Genomic DNA, 15,110 nt, shown 5'->3' on the forward strand with positions numbered 1-15,110 from the left:
TGTTCAGTTCAAAGAATAATAGCAAGCTTCTGCTAGAAGTGTATAACATTCCTTTAAGCAATGTGGAGGAAGATAAGTAAATAGATTAATTGCATCGCTACATTATTAGGAAACAAAAAAGCCACCAAGTTATTTTGAAGACTGTACAGGCATACTTCAGAAGATACTGTGGGTTCAGTTCCAGCCCATCACAATAAAGCAAATATTGTAATAAAGCAAGATATACAAATGTTTTGGTTTTGCAGTGCATATAAATGTTATGTTTACTCTATATTATAGTCTACTAAACGTGCAATATTGCATTATGTCTAAAAAAGAACAATGCACATACCCTAATTAAAAAGTACTTTATTGCTAAAAATGTTAATCATCATCTGAACCTTCAGCAAGTTGTAATATTTTTGCTGGTGGAGGGTCTTGTAAAAAAGCAATGCCTGCGAAGTGCAATAAAGCAAAGCAACAATAAAACAAGGTATGCCTGTACTTCTGAGAGTCCTTCAAGTTTTATCATCTTCAGAATCCAATTGTTAAATTTACTTCTAAAATTATTACTTCGGGCTCCAACTTTTCCTTCCCCATGGAGGGAAAAGCCCCATGGAAGACTTTTTCAGTAAATGACCTTGTTCAAGCATCCTAAAATATTTCAGGTCAGATGTTGTGTTTTTGGGTAACAAGCAAATGAGCCAGTTATTGGACACAATAATTTTGCCCCAGCAACTTGCTCTACAGGCCATCTGTGGGGTGGGGAGAGGGGTGTTCAAAAAAAAGCAACGATGATAGCTCTGACTGTGTAATTAAAGGCTCACCTCCTTTTTTGTGGATTGCACACAAAAGTCTCAGCCAATAGCACATCGAACCATTGCATAATTACCAACCTTCAAACCTACTTTGAAGTCCTATTGCTTAATAGAAAATGTAATATGTGAGGGGGGGACACAAAGATAGGGGGGCCAAAACAAAATCTAGGCATGTGGTACTGTGTCTGGGTTCAGTTTTGACAATGGTAGGAATATCTGGGGGAAAGGGGCCAAATTTTAATGGTGGAGGCTAATTGGAAATGTGATGCCCAAAGATCCATCCGTATACCTTAAAGACCTTTATTTTTATGTACTTATATAAATCAAATTGGTAGAGAAATTGGTAAGGATGCCATTGGCTTCTTTTCCAATCCAACTAAAGTACAGGAAAACAGAGTTTTGCCTCTCTTTGTTTTTTATCATGTTGTGTCATTTTCACAAAGTCTTGTTTTAAATTTTATGGAATGTCAATGAGTACTTTTTCTCTCTTAATTATCTCCAGATAACTGAAGTAATGAAAACTGAGAGAAGAGAAGAGAAGAGAAGAGAAGAGAAGAGAAGAGAAGAGAAGAGAAGAGAAGAGAAGTAAAAAGCAATACTTTATTTCTTTTTTGCTTTCAGGTCACTAATAAGATAAACAGGCAGACAGATAAGACAGACAAATGAGCAAATCTAGAAAACACCCCTGTAACCTAGTAAATTTTCTGAATTAAAGCTGTTTTAGTACTTTGATTAGCTTTTTCATTACATTTTTATTGATGATTGTGTTATACAATCTAACACCTTATAGATTCATTTAGTCACATGGTGTGCAATCTAGAGGTCTTCCTAGACTCAAAGCTCCTGCTCAATGAGAAGGTTTGCATAGCTGAATCTGGTCTGCCAACTGAATCATTCCTAGGTGAGGAAACTTCCTCAAATACTCATTCATATCCTGATCACCTCACAGCTTGACTACTGTAATGCTTTCTACATGAGGCTAGATATGTTTATGTAATATCTCTGTTTCATGAGCTGCACTGGTGGCCAATTTGCTTCCAGGTGCAATTCAAGTTGCCGATCATTACCTATAAGCCCTATAAGACTCAGGACCTGATTACTTACATTAACACCTCTCTCTCATTGTATCTACCCAACTATTTTGTTCTAACAAGGGTAGTATACTCCAGGTTTCTCCAATTAAACAATACCATCTATTGGGAACCCAAAAGTCTGCCTTCTCCGTCCCAGTACCTGCCTTAATTAATAATACTTTAATAACAACTCCCAAATTCCCAACTAACATAATGAGCAATATTGGTTGGGAGTTTTAAAACAATGCAACCTTGTGAACCCAATAATGGGGGAAACTATTTTTAAAAGCGTTTTGAAAACAAGAATTAGCTTTCCCCTTAATACAAGTGCATACTCATATGCAAAATTACTAAGTTGATAAATTAGAATTTTCTTTATTCATAGAATTTAACTAGACCAGGGGTGTCAAACTTGTGGCCCACAGACTGGATGCGTCACATGGTGGCCACACCCAAGCCCGGTTTAGTGAAGGGGGAAAAAGTCATGATACATCACATTATCCCGCTGTAAGGACGTGAGATTGACACTCCCGGCCTAGACAATGCTCTATCACAGGGGTCTCCAACCTTGTCAACTTTAAGACTTGTGGACTTCAACTCTCAGAGAGTTTGTAGTTGGTCCACAAGTCTTAAAGTTGACAAGGTTGGAGACCCCTGCTCTATCACATATTAAACATTAAGAGAGATTGTAATAAAGGTTTCTGAACTATATCTTAAGACAAATAGGTTTCAAAATATTTATTCAATACTTACTTCTCAAATACTTTTAAAATATTTTTTGCAGGGTTTGCAACATAAATAGGCTGTGTATTCATCTTGCCATAGTTACCCATATTTACACATCCACAGATATGATTTCTCCCGCGTAAAACTGGAAGTGCCTTGGCAACGTTCTGACGAAGTCTCATTCATAATCTTCAGGCTTCAGCTTCGTGCTTCTGGGAGCAATGTGTGATTGCAGATGTTTCTTCCTTTTTAACTGCTAGTGGGGGTTTGAACTGATTGGGTGGGAGCTTGGCTGTGCTCTGATTGGATGGGGGTTTTTTTGTGCTCTGATTGGCTGGGGTGTATCCTGTTTGGGTGGGGCTTGGTTGTGCTCAGATTAGTCTGATCCCCTGCAACTCAGACTAATCTGAGGACAACCAAGCCCCCACCCAAACAGGACACACCCCAGCCAATCAGAGCACAAAAAAACCCCAGCCAATCAGAGCACAGCCAAGCTCCCACCCAATCAGTTCAAACCCCCACTAGCAGTAAAAAAGGAAGAAACAGTTGCAATCACACATTGCTCCCAGAAGCACGAAGCTGAAGCCTGAAGATGACGAATGAGACTTCATTGAAACGTCGCCAAGACACTTCCAATTTTATGCGGGAGATAACCAAAGACCTACATATATATATATATATATATATATATATATATATATATATATATATATATGTGTGTGTGTGTGTGTGTGTGTGTGTGTAGGTAATATATATATATATTATATATAGAGTCGGCAACGACTAGCACGTATGTGCGAGGGGAACCGAAACCTTTAATCCTAAACAGTACAGTCAGCAAAGCAAGTATCAGAAATGCATCTCCTAACATTTCATATCTGGATAGCAGAGAAATCACAACTGAGATTTCCTCTTTTTTTTTATTCTAAAGGGACAAAACAAATTGTCACAACATGAACCTGAAAGCTGTAGTGTGCATCCTTGGCTACACTTCCATATCTTTCTGGATTTCTCGATTACCTCTATGTTCAGGCTGCTAAAATCTTCCACGTTGAGTTTTCTAATGTTTTTCCAAATATAATAAACTAATTGACAATGCAGTCTGTTTAATCTTAGTCCAGCTGTTCTAAATTTGGCCTATTGCAGAGGTGCTAAGATTTCATTTCCAGAACTCACAACTTTTTGAACTGCCCAATTCCCAATTGGGGAAATCATGAATCTGGGAAGATAATTTGGAACAGCTGAAACGTGACATTTTCTTTGTCAAAAAAATTACAAATAAAACACAGTGTAAACTTCACAATCTGGTCTCTAGTTATCCCCAACTTTTCTTCAGTTGAAGATTATTATCTAGAAAATAAAGTTTGTTCTTGCTATTTTTTAGACAATTAAGAGTGAGAAATTCATCCTTATTTATGACAAATCATAAGAGATCTATAGGATTTCCCATACTTTATTTTATAACATTTGAAATGAGTCTAAAAATTCTTGCATTTGATGAGCATAACATAGATTACTTCGTTGTAACAATAGGCAATATAATTTTCTATTATATTGTTCAAGTAATGTGTCACACAGGCAGTTTTTTTAAAATAAAAGAGAATTTTCACTTTATCACAGCTACTATTAGAAATATCTAGTTTTACCATCTAGTATAATATCTGATTAAACAATCCCCTGGCAGTTCCTTTTCACAGCAATTGTAACTTTTTAAAAAAGCATTCATTATATGATTTTTATTGTCACTAGTAGACAGAATTGCTAATGAACTTATAATGCTTCATTACATGAATAATCTGCAAATATGTTCCTGAAAACTATTTCCAAACCATTGGGCTCAAAGAAATTTATTTCTACACACAATTAAATTGGTAAGGAAATAATACGATTACACCATACACTGTAGACAGTCTAATTATTTTCTGAAATGAATTCTGTGCTTCTAGAACATTAAAAGTGACTGTTGATTTCACAATATTACAGGACTATGAATGACCTTTTAATAAAATGCATTGACTCGTTTTTGCAAAGTTCAGATGATGACTCATAAAAGTTCAAAATCCTAAATGCCTTGCGAATAAATCATGTCTTCACCTAGTATCAAAAATATAACAATATGGATGCTTAGTATACACAACGTTCTATGAAGAAGGAAGATGGCCAGCTGGTTACCAGCCTACATGTATTTAGCTGAGACACCTAAGAAAGGGCCTTTGAAGATAACTGAGGGGTCAAAGACATATAGTTAAGCAAGATGTTCTTTTAAATATTTTAGCACAACCTTTCCTTTGCAGATGTTTTCAGAGACATCAGGCCATGATTAGGCTATATTCTGGGTTTCAGTAAGGGTGTCAAGATTCAAAGCATGCTTTTGCTGTTGCAACCATTATCACTTCTCAACTTGCCAATGAACCAAGAGGAAAGGAAGAGGAGATGGAATGTAGACTCCAGACCAGTGGGGGTTTCAAATTTTTTTACTACTGGTTCTGTGGGTGTGGCTTGCTTTGTGGGTGTGGCTTGGTGGTCATGTGACTGAGTGGACATGGCCAACTTGACATCATTCATGGCCACAGCCATTCAGTCACATGACCACCCCCCCACCTAGCCACGCCCACAGAAAAAGGTAGGATTTTTTTTTAAATTTCTACCTATCTACTTATTTTCTGCCCAGGCCTGACCTAATTTATTGAAGGCCTCCTTCTGCATGCCACCCCACCCTCCCTTTGTCATGTGCACATGTCGCCCCGTTTCCCTTCCTTCAGCAGCATTGTCCCTAGCCCTGCTTTCTCCCCCCACCCCACCACCTCTTTCTTTGGGCTGCTTACCTTCCTCCCGTGGCAGCTGAACCTCCAGTAGTTTTTGGCAGCTTTCAGCCAGCCACGGCTGCTGGGAAGCGGCTGGCAAAGAGGTGGCAGCTGGAAGGCTTCTCACAGTCACATAAAAAAAAAAAACCTTCAGGCCACAGGCTGCCGAAAACTACCAGATGTCGCTGAAAAAGCCACTGCCGTCGCATCCCATTGCCGCTCGGACTGACGCATCCCATTGCCTACTGCATCAGTCCAAATGCAATGCAGCAGGCAATGGGATGCGCTTGCACGGCTGGCACAAAGAACTGGGTGGTGACGGCAGCAGCTTTTTCAGTGACCTCCGGTAGTTTTCGGCAGCCTGTGGCCAGCTGCTGCCTCTTTGAAAGCCGCTTCCCAGCAGTCATGCAGGCAGGTGGGGCAAGTGAGCAATGACCGGGCTACCAGTTCAGGGGCGTGGCCAGCCACCCGTCACTACAGGTTCAGCAACCCAGGCCAAATTACCGCTACCAGTTCACCCGAACCGGTGCGAACCGGTAGAAACCCACCACTGCTCCAGACATCATGAAGATGACCATGAAAGCCAAGGACATTCCAGCAGGTGTTTGCCAAAGCCAAAGATTTTTTTCTCATAACAATACAATGACCCTCAATTGGACAATGTGACCTACACTAATAGGGGGAGGGAGAATCCTATACTTTAATTATGTGGGTTTGTGTGGGAATTAGCTAGATTTGGTTTTTCCCTAATGAGTGCTGAAATGATGTACTCAATAAAATTTTGCATTCAGAGATTGGATCGTCTCGCTCGTGCTTGCTTGGTTGGGTTTGTCAATCAGAACATTAACAAAAGCTTTTTCCTCCAACCCAGATTTCCGTAATTCAATCGTTATTTCTTGCATCTTCTAACATCCTAGGATGTGTTAGTTTTAAGATTTTTAGTGGTGCCTGATGAAATTCATCACAGTATTAAGAATTAATAATCCTCTGTTATGAACAACTCACTCCTACTGGTGCATGCCGACCTTCCTCTTTTGTCAGCTGGAATCCAATCCAGGAAGGCCCCCACTGGCACTTGTACGACATCTGCCCAACAACTTTAACATTGATTCTCAATGGAAAGCCAAATGAGTCACTGAATGCCCATAAATAGACATATAAATGACCCCACAAAAAAGGTGCCGGCCTTTGAACTAACATGTCGCCAAGGACAATCCTGAACAGGAGTTGCACCTCACATTGTGTCTGCCAGGACTCTCCATATAAATGAGATATACTATCCTCCCTTCAATGTGACTGCGGGGTCCTACATCAAATTATAGATCACATCATGACTGGCTATAAGCTGAGGGCATACAGTATACCGGTCTAGTATCTGATTTTTTAAAATATAAACAATGTTGTGCTTCAAGGGTTAGATGGCCGAAACTATTTGAACATAGATCTTTTTAATATTTGTATTTTATTGTGTTTTAACAATCTGAGGACCCAGATTGTTGGGGGGGGCAATAAGTTGACTTTGTATATAAATATACAAATAGAATGATACTATTGCCTTACACAATGTAAGCCGCCCTGAGTCTTCGGAGAAGGGCGGGATATAAATGTAAATAAATTTTAAAAAAATAATTCCAGTGAAATGTTAAGATATATTGCTAGTCCCTGTTTGACATGCCATATGCTAAGTAAATAAATAAATCCTCCTGTGGGAACAGGTTATCAGATCTTTTGTGGGGCTGGACTCCATCTGCTGCAATGTGGAATAAATCTATATTCATCTATGATTTGATAGTAGATAAGGTGCCAACCTGGCCTATATTATTGGAAGTTTGGTGGGTCCTTCCAAATTTGAAAGTATATTACAGAGCAAGATGTTTGTCATGGCTAATGAATGGATAAATTTCCCATATACTAGAACAATCAACACTGGAAGGACCCAATCTAAGTAATGGGCTTCACAGATAGCTATAGTTCAGGGACAAAGAAGAAGACAAAATTTAAAAGTACGTATGCAAGACAAGCCATGTTAATAGTAATGGAATGTTACAAGAAAAATAATAAGTCCAATCTCATCACTAGCCTCTCTTTTAAAGGCTTTTCATATTGGAGGTAATAAAAATGTAATTACGTAGGCATGTATGATTCATTTGGATTCCATGAAATGACCAAATATATACCAAGAACTATTTAGAAAAGTTCAGAACATATCATGGTTGATGTTCCTAGAAGAACAAAATATAGAAGAATAAAAATAAATTACAGAAATGAGGGACAGCTTCTAAGAAAAAAAATGACAGAATTTGAAATTTTCATACTGAATTAAAATCACCCACCAGGGCACATATACAAATTTTTACTCAGATAAGAGCGTACCCAAAAAAATTGTTTTTTTTAATAAAATGGATGCAAACCAGTCACAACACAACAACGAGAAGAATTATGAAACAAATCTATAAAATTTGCTCCAAGTTAAAACTTGAAGGAAAACTGGTATACTGTAAAATGTTTTATAGGTAGTATACAACTCAGTTGGTAAATTGCCAGCGTAGACAAAAAATATAGTAATAAATGTTGGAAATGTCACAACACAAAAATAATATTTTATCACACATAGTGGACATGGTAAAAAAACTTCCAAAGTACTGAAAACAAATACAAAGCACTATTCAGAGAGTTTTAGAAATCAAATATTATATAAAATATGACAATTCTCTTTATTACACATAATTCAAAACAATTACAAAAATACTACAATTTAGTAAGATATATATTTATATCAGATGATCCATGTAAAAGAGACGGACAACCTGACAGATATTTTGGATGATGGATAGCTATCCCCTGACTTCTTTGGTATTGTTGATAAATGAATCAATGCAGTGACAAACACTTGTGCCAGAACAGGACACCCTTTAGGTAGTCACTCATTCTTTGGTCATTTCATGACTGGATTACTGTAACATGCTCTATGTAGGGCTACATAGAAGATCAGTTGAAGACCAGGGATGCTATTCAGCAGGTTCTGACAGGTTCTGGAGAACCGGTAGTGGAAATTTTGAGTAGTTCAGAGATCCAGCAAATATTACCTCTGGCTGATCTCAGAATGGGGTGGGAATGGGGATTTTGCAATATCCTTTCCCTGGATTGGGGTGGGAATGGAGATTTTGTAGTATCTTTCCCCTGGAGTGGGTTGGGAATGGAGTATTTGCAGTATCCTTCCCCTGCCACACCCACCAAGCAACACAACCCCCACCAAGCCACGCCCACAGAACCGGTAGTAAAAGAAATTCAATTCCACCACTGTTGAAGACTAATTGGAAGCTACAGTTGGTCCAAACTATGGCACTATGGGAAGTGTTGAGATCATCATCTGATACTTATGTGACTCACTGCATTGCAAGCTACACAAGTAGCCAACTGCTCCTGGATACAATTCAAGATGCTGGTTAGCAATTCACACCATCCTATGGCACAAGCCTAAGAGAGCTGTGAAAATATTTACAGATCCCTCACATCCAGGACATAAACTGTTTCAACTCCTACCCTCAAAACGATGCTATAGAGCACTGCACACCAGAACAACTAGACACTAGAACAGTTTTTTCCCGAAGGCCATCACTCTGCTAAACAAATAATTCCCTCAACACTGTCAAACTATTTACTAAATCTGCACTATTATTAATCTTCTCATCGTTCCCATCACCAATCTCTTTCCACTTATGACTGTATGACTGTAACTTTGTTGCTGGTAATCCTGATGATTTATATTGATATTGATTGTTCCTGATTGCTTATTTGTATCCTATGCTTATCATTAAGTGTTGTATCATTAAGTGTTAAATTGTACCCTATGACCATCATTTGTGTTGTAAATGTTGTACCTTGATGAAGGTATCTTTTCTTTTATGCATACTGAGAGCATATGCACCAAGACAAATTCCTTGTGTGTCCAATCACACTTGGCCAATAAAAATTCTATTCTATTCTCTACTCTATTCTATTTGAGGCACCTGACTATCACTATTTTTTTCTGCCCATCCAGTACGAGGAATCAAAGTAGGTGCACTCTGCAACCTATCAATTGATCAGGGTCACTTTGTGGCCCCCAGGAAGTATCTTCTATGTTGTTACACATGCCCTTTGCAACAATTTCCCCAGAGATTCATGCCACTCCCATCTTTGTGATGTTTAAGAAACTGTTACAACTTTGCTTGTTCTCGCAAAACTTAGGATATTTAGGGATCCCACTTTTTATCACATCTGGTGAATGGCTTTATATGCTGTTTCCCATGAGGTTTTGTTTTACTTATCTCTCTATATGCTGCATTTCTTATTTTATTTGTAAGCTGCCCAGAATTATCAATTATTGGGTGGCCTCAACATGTGAATTTTAAAAAAATAAAATAAACGAACTACTTTTATCTTACCCGTACAGGCTTATCAAGGAGAAAAACCAGTGGTGAGTTGCTCCCGGTTCGCCCCGATTTGGGTGAACCAGTAGTGGCGAACTGGTAAAGGCTCTGCCCACCCACCCAGACGTCATCAAAAATGCTCTGTTTATGCGCAGAAGCACCATGTGCTCGCATGTGCCCGCACACTACCAATAGCAAACTTGTAGCACCGGGATTTGAAACCCACTACTGAAGAAAACTGTCATGAAATAAAATAGTGCTACATAATTAAAGAAAGAGGACAGATGCAGTTAAAATTCAGCAGATGGACTGCACAATTCCCTTCCCAAAAACCAGCATGCTATAGAAATGAACAACACTGTATTCCAGAAGTCTGCTGATGTGAAGATCTGGGTTTTTTTCTGCCTTATTGTACTACAACAAATATGTTCAGTAGAAATATAAATTAATTCTGTGAGTTTTGTTAAACATACATTATTTTTAGAAATGAACATTAAAAGATCTTTTTTATTATTTTATTTATTTTATTTTATTTTATTAAATTTTTATACCGCCCTTCTCCCGAAGGACTCAGGGCGGTGTACAGCCAAAGTAAAAACAAAGATATATACAGTTTAAAACAACAATTAAAAAGAGCAAATTTTAAAGGCCGATTATTAAAATTTAAATTAAAAAGTTAAAAAATATTAAAAACCCAATTAAAATACATCACTAATTATGCCAGTCCTGCTTTAATGAATAAATATGTTTTGAGCTCACGACGGAAGGTCCGAAGATCGGGCACTTGACGCAGACCGGGGGGAAGTTCATTCCAGAGCGTCACTGCCCCCACAGAGAAGGCCCTACTCCTGGGGGCCGCCAGCCGACACTGTTTGGCGGACAGCACCCTGAGGAGACCCTCTCTGTGCGGCGTCTGGTCGGTGGGAGGCAAAAGGTAACAGCAGGCGGTCTCATAAATACCGGGTCCTAAGCCATGGAGCGCTTTAAAGATAGTTACCAAAATCTTGAAGCGCACCGAAGACCACAGGAAGCCAGTGCAAGCTACGGAGCAGCGATGTCAGGTGGGAGCCAACAGCGGCTCCCGTTACTACTCGCGCAGCCGCATTCTGGACTAACTGCAGCCTCCGGGTGCACCTCAAGGGCAGCCCCATGTAGAGAGCATTGCAATAATCCAGCCTAGACGTAACCAGAGCGTGAGTGACCGTGCATAAGGCATCCCGATCAAGGAAGGGACGCAACTGGCGAACCAGGCGAACCTGGTAAAGGCCCTCCTGGCGGCGGCCGCCAGGTGTCCATCAAAAGACACCCGCCCGCCCAGGAGGACCCCCAGGTTGCGACCCGCCTCCTTTGGGGCCACTAACTCGCCCCCAACAGTCAGCTGCGGATGCAGCTGACTGTACCGGGATGCCGGCATCCACAGCCACTCCGTCTTGGAGGGATTGAGCTTGAGTCTGTTTCTCCCCATCCAGACCCGTACAGCTTCCAGGCACCGGGACAGCACTTCGACCGCTTCGTTGGGGTGGTCCGGGGTGGAAAAGTACAGCTGAGTATCATCAGCGTACAGATGATAACTCACCCCGAAACCACTGATGACCTCACCCAGCGGCTTCATATAGATGTTGAACAGGGTAGGCGAGAGAATCGACCCGAGGCACCCCACAAGTGAGGCGCCTCGAGGACGACCTCTGCCCCCCTGTCAACACCGTCTGCGACCGGTCAGAGAGATAGGAGGAGAACCACCGATAAACGGTGCCCCCCACTCCCAATCCCTCCAACCGGCGCAGCAGGATACCATGGTTGATGGTATCGAAGGCCGCTGAGAGATCTAATAGGACCAAGGCAGAGGAACAACCCCTGTCCCTGGCCCTCCAGAGGTCATCCACCAACGCGACCAAAGCCGTCTCCGTGCTATAACCGGGTCGGAAGCCGGACTGGAACAGGTCTAGATAGACAGTTTCCTCCAGGTGCGGGGGGAGCTGCCATGCACCCACACTCACACCAACCTTCGCCACAAAGCGAAGGTTGGAGACTGGACGATAATTACTCAAAATAGCTGGGTCCAGGGAAGGCTTCTTGAGGAGAGGTCTCACCACCGCCTCCTTCAAGGCGGAGGGGAAAACCCCTTCCATCAAAGAAGCATTTATAATCCCCTGGAGCCAGCTTCGTGTCACTTCCTGAGCAGCCAGCACTAACCAGGAAGGGCACGGGTCCAGTAAACATGTAGTTGCATGTAACCTCCCAGCAACCTGTCCATGTCCTCGGAGCCACAGAATCAAACTCATCCCAAATAACCTCAACAAGGCGCGTCTCTGTCGTCCCGGCTGGATCATCGCAATCTTGGTCCAAACTATCCCGGCTGAACGATTTTATCGTATAGATAACCGTTAAACTCCTCAGCTCGTCCCTGTAAGGGTCATCCCGTCCCTCTTGATGGAGGAGGAACGGGTCACCCAAACAGGGCGGCGGGCGGTTATCTGCCGATGCAATGAGGGTGGAAGCGTGAGGCCGCCTCCCTCATTGCCACTAGGTAGGTCCTAGTAAAGGACCTCACTAGTGTCCGATCAGCCTCGGAACGGCTAGACCTCCAAACACTCTCCAGGCGTCTTCTCCGGCGTTTCATCTCTCTCAGCTCCTCGGAAAACCAGGAGCCAATTGAGATCTCGCGGGTCAGAGGCCGCAAAGGCGCGACACAGTCCAAAGCCCCAGCCGCGGCCCGTTCCCAGGCCGCAACCAGTTCTTCAGTCGTGCCGTGGGTAAGATCCTCAGGAAGCGGCCCAAGCTCCGTCCAGGAGGACACCCAAGTTGCGAACCGCCTCCTTTGGGGCCACTAACTCGCCCCCAACAGTCAGCTGCGGATGCAGCTGACTGTACCGGGATGCCGGCATCCACAGCCACTCCGTCTTGGAGGGATTGGGCTTGGGTCTGTTTCTCCCCATCCAGACCCGTACAGCTTCCAGGCACCGGGACAGCATCTGTCCGGTTCGTTGGGGTGGTCCGCGGTGGAAAAGTACAGCTGAGTATCATCAGGGTACAGATGATAACACACACCGAAACCACTGGCGACCTCACCCAGCGGCTTCATATAGATGTTGAACAGGGTGGGCGAGAGAATCGACCCTGAGGCCCCCCACAAGTGAGGCGCCTCGAGGACGACCTCTGCCCCCCTGTCAACACCGTCTGGTCAGAGAGATAGGAGGAGAACCACCGATAAACGGTGCCCCCCACTCCCAATCCCTCCAACCGGCGCAGCAGGATACCATGGTCGATGGTATCGAAAGCCGCTGAGAGATCTAATAGGACCAAGGCAGAGGAGCAACCCCTGTCCCTGGCCCTCCAGAGGTCATCCACCAACGCGACCAAAGCCGTCTCCGTGCTATAACCGGGTCGGAAGCTGGACTGGAATAGGTCCAGATAGCCAGTTTCCCCCAGGTGCCGGGGGAGCTGCCATGCACCCACACTCTCAACAACCTTCGCCACAAAGCGAAGGTTGGAGACTGGACGATAATTACTCAAAATAGCTGGGTCCAGGGAAGGCTTCTTGAGGAGAGGTCTCACCACCGCCTCCTTCAAGGCGGTGGGGAAAACCCCTTCCATCAAAGAAGCATTTATAATCCCCTGGAGCCAGCCTCGTGTCACTTCCTGAGCAGCCAGCACTAACCAGGAAGGGCACGGGTCCAGTAAACATGTAGTTGCATGTAACCTCCCAGCAACCTGTCCATGTCCTCGGAGCCACAGAATCAAACTCATCCCAAATAACCTCAACAAGACGCGTCTCTGTCGTCCCGGCTGGATCATCGCAATCTTGGTCCAAACTATCCCGAAGCTGAACGATTTTATCGTATAGATAACCGTTAAACTCCTCAGCTCGTCCCTGTAAGGGGTCATCCCGTCCCTCTTGATGGAGGAGGAACGGGTCACCCAAACAGGGCGGCGGGCGGTTATCTGCCGATGCAATGAGGGTGGAAACGTAGAGACGCTTCGCCTCCCTCATTGCCACTAGGTAGGTCCTAGTAAAGGACCTCACTAGTGTCCGATCAGCCTCGGAACGGCTAGACCTCCAAACACTCTCCAGGCGTCTTCTCCGGCGTTTCATCTCTCTCAGCTCCTCGGAAAACCAGGGAGCCAATTGAGATCTACGCCCGGTCAGAGGCCGCAAAGGCGCGACACAGTCCAAAGCCCCAGCCGCGGCCCGTTCCCAGGCCGCAACCAGTTCTTCAGTCGTGCCGTGGGTAAGATCCTCAGGAAGCGGCCCAAGCTCCGTCAGGAACCTCTCCGGGTCCATCAGGCGCCTGGGACGGAACCAACGCATTGGCTCCGTCTCCCTGCGGTGGTGAGCGGCGGTCTGAAAGTCTAGGCGAAGAAGAAAATGATCTGACCATGACACCGGTTCTTTCACTAAATCTCCTAAATCCAGATCATTTACCCACTGACCAGAGATAAAAATCAAGTCTAGCGCCTCCCCAATGTGTGTAGGGCCATCAGTTACTTGAATCAGGTCCAAGGCCGTCATGGAGGCCTGGAACTCCTGAACCACCGTCGGCGACAACCCGGCAGATGGCAGGTTGAAATCCCCCAAGACCAGTAGTCTGGGGATCTCCACCGCCACGCCAGCAAGCACCTCTAGCAGTTCAGGTAGGGCTGTAGTCACGCAGCAAGGAGCCAGGTACGTGATCAACAGCCCCATCTGATTCCGGTGGCCCCACTTCACAAGGAGGGATTCACAGCCAGCTATCTGAGGAACAGTGGACTCCCTCGGCTCCAGACTTTCTTTAATCACAACCGCCACCCCCCCACCCCTACCTTGGGGCCTCGGCTGGTGGGATGCACGGGAACCCGGAGGCACAGTTCGACCAGGGTACACCTTCTGTGCCCAACCAGGTCTCCGTAATGCCCATAAGGTCCGCGGACTCCCTCTGAATAAGATCACAAATCAGGGGAGCCTTGTTAACCACGGACCGGGCATTGCAAAGCATCAGCCTAAGACCCAAGCTCTGAGGGTCTTGACCATCCGGGGAACGAGTGGGGACTGGGGGGCCGGAGCACGTGATCGCTTTTAAACATCGAACACGTGCTCCCAAAGAGCGATACGGCCCCCTGCCTCCGCCATATCTGCCCCTCCCACTCACCGTACAGATGGGATAATGTTCTCCGCTCTGTACAATCCCCTCCCCCCTGTCTTCGGACCAAGTGAAATAGTGTCGTGAGCCCGCGTTGGGACTGGACATACCCTCCCCGACGGGTCACTCCCCCTACCCGTCAATCCCCTCCCCCCCTTTAAAAGCCCCTTATTAAAAAACC

General features: G+C 44.0%; 1 protein-coding gene across 7 annotated transcripts in view; it reads right to left on the reverse strand.

The window, feature by feature from the left end:
* ESR1 (estrogen receptor 1) overlaps positions 1–15,110 on the reverse strand; it is a 250,072-nt gene that overhangs the window by 182,903 nt on the left and 52,059 nt on the right. The window lies entirely within an intron of this gene.

Source organism: Ahaetulla prasina, chromosome 1 (assembly GCF_028640845.1).
Source record: "Ahaetulla prasina isolate Xishuangbanna chromosome 1, ASM2864084v1, whole genome shotgun sequence".
NCBI lineage: Eukaryota > Metazoa > Chordata > Lepidosauria > Squamata > Colubridae > Ahaetulla > Ahaetulla prasina.